Source organism: Salvelinus sp. IW2-2015, linkage group LG23 (genome assembly GCF_002910315.2).
Source record: "Salvelinus sp. IW2-2015 linkage group LG23, ASM291031v2, whole genome shotgun sequence".
Taxonomy (NCBI): domain Eukaryota; kingdom Metazoa; phylum Chordata; class Actinopteri; order Salmoniformes; family Salmonidae; genus Salvelinus; species Salvelinus sp. IW2-2015.
In genome coordinates this window covers 52,686-57,815 of record NC_036863.1, presented here as the reverse complement: position 1 = coordinate 57,815, position 5,130 = coordinate 52,686, and the positions used below count along the sequence as shown (strand labels likewise).

At 43.4% G+C, this 5,130-nt stretch overlaps 1 non-coding gene across 1 annotated transcript; it reads left to right on the top strand.

Annotated features, from left to right (window-relative positions):
* Nucleotides 1–4,447: 4,447 nt before the first annotated feature.
* Nucleotides 4,448–4,523, top strand: trnaa-ugc (transfer RNA alanine (anticodon UGC)). Its single transcript has one exon. It is a non-coding gene; the product is annotated as a tRNA-Ala (tRNA).
* The last annotated feature ends 607 nt before the right edge of the window (nucleotides 4,524–5,130 follow it).

Sequence of the window (5,130 nt, the reverse complement as noted above, 5' to 3'; positions counted from 1 at the left end):
TTCCGCCCAAATGCGTGAACAGTCTGTTGGACCAACACGTCTAACTTGGCCTTTGTTAGCCAATACAGAGCTGCGAGAAACTCCCGGTGCATAGGCATTGGCTTAATCTACCAACCAATCATCTCCCACAACACCTTCCCCCTAACCCTCCCCTTGTACGCTAGTACACCACAAGCACAGAGCCACGCCTCGCAGTCGTGTGATTCGCTAACATTTAAATGATGACAAGTAATTTACTCAGTAGGTCACTCCCATATAATTCTGTGGTCACTCCTACTAAGGCCAACTTACTGGATTGGTTGAACAGTGCAGAAGAGAACCTCCCACAGTGCAGAAGAGAACCTCTGGTTGATATCCCAGGCTTATATGTGCTGTGTAGAAAAGCCTGGTGAGGGGATTAGCTAGTGATAGCAGAGACGGCATAGAGCTAGTAACAGTTATGCAGTAACTAGGCCTATTTGAAACCTTGCATTTACATCATTTTAGTTCGTTTTGGAGTCAAAGATAATAGATGTAGTTTTAGTTTATCAAATGGGTTTGTTAATTATTTTATTTCAGTTTACTACATAGTTTTTTCGTGATTAGTTTTAGTTTATTAAAATAACCTTGGACGGCAGAGTGAGAGAGAGATGCAATGACCTGAGGAAAAGCGGCAAACCCGCCCCCTTTAGAGAGTTCCTCCACACCTGCCTGCGAAAGGGTTCAGCTCTTTTGTTTCCCCCCGATAATTATTTCCTTTTCGGTCACTAACATCAGCTTTCAGTACAGTGAAAGTAGATCTGGCCAGGGCCTTTCTGTTACATAGACCATCAGAGAGACAACCACATAGACCATAAAGCGAGACCACCAGCTAGACCATCATAGAGACAACTAGATAGACCACCAAATGGACTGTCAGAGACCACCAGATGGACTGTCAGCGAGACCACCATAGAGACCGTCAGAGAGACTGCCAGATGGAATGTCATAGAGACGTCAGAGACCACCAGAGAGACCGTCAGAGACCACCGTCAGTTAGACCACCAGAGAGACCGTCAGAGACCACCGTCAGTTAGACCACCAGAGAGACCGTCATATGGATCCACCCCAGTTAGACCACCAGAGAGACCGTCAGACTGTGTCCACACAAACACACATATATACACACACACACGGAGAACCGTTTCCTGCGACCTGTACTGTTGGTGCGTGGGAAGGTGAAAGGTTACCATATCCCTGCTGATTCAGCCTCTCCAACATTCAAGGATCTTTATGGATCAAACCGTAAACAAGTTACCCCCCCGAGCCAGTGCGGCAGAGGGAGATCAGAGAGCCTTTGCCTCACGTGTTCAAAGTTCATCCACCGGCCCCAGCAACATTGACATGGTTGGGCAATTGGCACCTTTTTAATGGAGGCTCCATCTACTGGGAATCACAGGGAATAGAAGGAAGAAACTTTCACTGTGTCCAAATGCACCCTACTTCCAAATAGTTCACTACTGGTCAAAAGTAGTGCACTATATAGGGAATTGGGCTCTGATCTAAAGTAGTGCACTATATAGGAATAGGGCTCTGATCTAAAGTAGTGCACTATATAGGGAATTGGGCTCTGATCTAAAGTAGGCACTATATAGGGAATAGGGCTCTGGTCTAAATAGTGTGTGTATTATAGGGAATAGGGCTCTGATCTATAGTAGTGTGTATTATAGGGAATAGGGCTCTGATCTAAAGTAGTGCACTATATAGGGACTAGGTTGCCATTTGGGACATAGACCAAGCCTCCCTGGCTGGCCAGAGAGTAGAGAGAAATAGACAGAGACAAAAGGGTGATACATCCTTTTGTAAAATGCATAGTAGGCTAGGACAATCAGGTCTGCATTGTTAGTTGGTGTAGACTAGGACATCAGGTCTGCATTGTTAGTTGGTATAAGACTAGGACATCAGGTCTGCATTGTTAGTTGGTTAGACTAGACATCAGGTCTGCATTGTTAGTTGGTGTGGCTCAGACATCAGGTCTGCATTTTAGTTGGGGTTGTTTGGTGGGTAGGCCGGACATCAGGTCTGCATTGTTAGTTGGTGTAGCTGGACATCAGGTCTGCATTGTTAGTTGTTAACTAGACATCAGGTCTGCATTGTTAGTTGGTATAGACTAGGACATCAGGTCTGCATTGTTAGTTGGTATAGACTAGGACATCAGGTCTGCATTGTTAGTTGGTATAGACTACGACATCAGGTCTGCATTGTTAGTTGGTATAGGCATAGGACATCAGGTCTGCATTGTTAGTTGGTATAGACTAGGAATCAGGTCTCATTGTTAGTTGGTATAGACTAGGACATCAGGTCTGCATTGTTATTTGGTGTAGGCTAGGACATCAGGTCTGCATTGTTAGTTGGTATAGACTAGGACATCAGGTCTGCATTGTTATTTGGTGTAGGCTCGGACATCAGGTCTGCATTGTTAGTTGGTGTAGACTAGGACATCAGGTCTGCATTGTTAGTTGGTGTAGACTAGGACATCAGGTCTGCATTGTTAGTTGGTATAGACTAGGACATCAGGTCTGCATTGTTAGTTGGTAGTAGACTAGGACATCAGGTCTGCATTGTTAGTTGGTGTAGACTAGGACATCAGGTCTGCATTGTTAGTTGGTGTAGACTAGGACATCAGGTCTGCATTGTTAGTTGGTGTAGACTAGGACATCAGGTCTGCATGTAGTTGTGTAGACTAGGACATCAGGTCGCATTGTTAGTTGTGTAGACTAGGACATCAGGTCTGCATTGTTAGTTGGTGTAGACTAGGACATCAGGTCTGCATTGTTAGTTGTGTAGACTAGGACATCAGGTCGATTGTTAGTTGGTATAGGCTAGGAATCAGGTCTGCATTGTTAGTTGGTATAGGCTAGGACATCAGGTCTGCATTGTTAGTTGGTGTAGACTAGGACATCAGGTCTGCATTGTTAGTTGTGTAGACTAGGACATCAGGTCTGCATTGTTAGTTGGTGTAGACTAGGACATCAGGTCTGCATTGTTAGTTGGTTGTAGACTAGGACATCAGGTCTGCATTGTTAGTTGGTGTAGACTAGGACATCAGGTCTGCATGTTAGTGGATTGGTTAGACTAGGACAATCAGGTCTGCATTGTTAGTTGGTGTAGACTAGGACATCAGGTCTGCATTGTTAGTTGGTGTAGCTCGGACATCAGGTCTGCATTGTTAGTTGTGTAGGCTCGGACATCAGGTCTGCATTGTTAGTTGGTAGGCTCGGACATCAGGTCTGCATTGTTAGTTGGTATACGTAGGACATCGGTCTGCATTGTTAGTTGGGTAGGCTCGGACATCAGGTCTGCATTGTTAGTTGGTATGTGGCTAGGACATCAGGTCTGCATTGTTAGTTGTATAGAAGGACATCAGGTCTGCATTGTTAGTTGGTATAGGTCTGACATCAGGTCTGCATTGTTAGTTGATATAGACTAGGACATCAGTCTGTATTGTTAGTTGTATAGACTAGGACATCAGGTCTGCATTGTTAGTTGGTATAGAGTAGACATCCGTCTGCATTGTTAGTTGTGTAGACTAGGACATCAGGTCTAGCATTGTATGTATAACTACGACATCAGGTCTGCATTGTTAGTTGGTATAGGCTAGGACATCAGTCTGCATTGTTAGTTGGTATAGGCTAGACATCAGGTCTGCATTGTTAGTTGGTATAGACTAGGACAACAGGTCTGCATTGTTAGTTGGTATAGACTAGGACATCCGGTCTGCATTGTTATTTGGTATAGACTAGGACGTCAGGTCTGCATTGTTATTTGGTATAGACTAGGACATCAGGTCTGCATTGTTAGTTTTTATAGACAGGTCTGTATTGTTAGTTGGATAGACTAGGACATCAGGTCTGCATTGTTAGTTGGTATAGACTAGGTCATCAGGTCTGCATTGTTAGTTGATATAGACAGGTCTGCATTGTTAGTTGGTATAGGCTAGGACATCAGGTCTGCATTGTTAGTTGGTATAGACTAGGACATCAGTCTGCATTGTTAGTTGGTATAGACTAGGTCATCAGGTCTGCATTTAGTTGGTATAGACTACAACATCAGGTCTGCATTGTTAGTTGGTATAGACTAGGACATCAGGTCTGCATTGTTAGTTGGTATAGACTACAACATCAGGTCTGCATTGTTAGTTGGTATAGACTACAACATCAGGTCTGCATTGTTAGTTGGTATAGACTAGGACATCAGGTCTGCATTGTTAGTTGGTAAGACTAGGACATCAGGTCTGCATTGTTAGTTGGTAGTAGACTAGGTCATCAGGTCTGCATTGTTAGTTGTATTAACCTAGACATCAGGTCTGCATTGTTAGTTGGTATAGACTAGGTCATCAGGTCTGCATTTTTAGTTGGTATAGACTAGGACATCAGGTCTGCATTTGGCACTGTCGTATACTATATTGTAGTGTATTGTAGTATACACGGGCCCCGTGTGGCTCAGTTGGTAGAGCATGGCGCTTGCAACGCCAGGGTTGTGGGTTCGATTCCCACGGGGGGCCAGTACAAAAAAAAAAAAGTATGAATGTATGTGCTTGTAAGTCGCTCTGGATAAGAGCGTCTGCTAAATGACTTAAATGTAAATGTACTATACTGTCGTGTACTGTACTTTAGTGTAGTGTACTGTGCTATACTGTATTGTACTGTACTGTTGTGCACAATATTGTAGTGTACTGTACTATACTGTAGTGTACTAGACCATACTGTATTACACTGTAGTGTACTGTGGTGTACTATATTGTAGTTTACTGTACTGTAGTGTGCTGTAGTGTACTGCACTGTAGTGTACTGTACTATACTGTAGTGTACTATACTGTCGTGTACTATACTCTAGGGTACTGTAGTGTACTATACTGTAGTGTACTGTGGTGTCCTATACTGTAGTGTACTACACTGAAGTGTACTGTACTATACTGTACTKTRGTGTACTGTACTGTGGTGTACTGTACTTGAGTGTACTGTACTATACTTTACTACACTGTAGTGTACCATAGTGTACTGTAGTGTATTGCAGTATACTATACTGTAGTGTATTGTAGTATACTATACTGTAGTGTACTGTACTWTACTGTAGTGTACTGTGGTGTAATGTAGTGTACTGTGCTATACT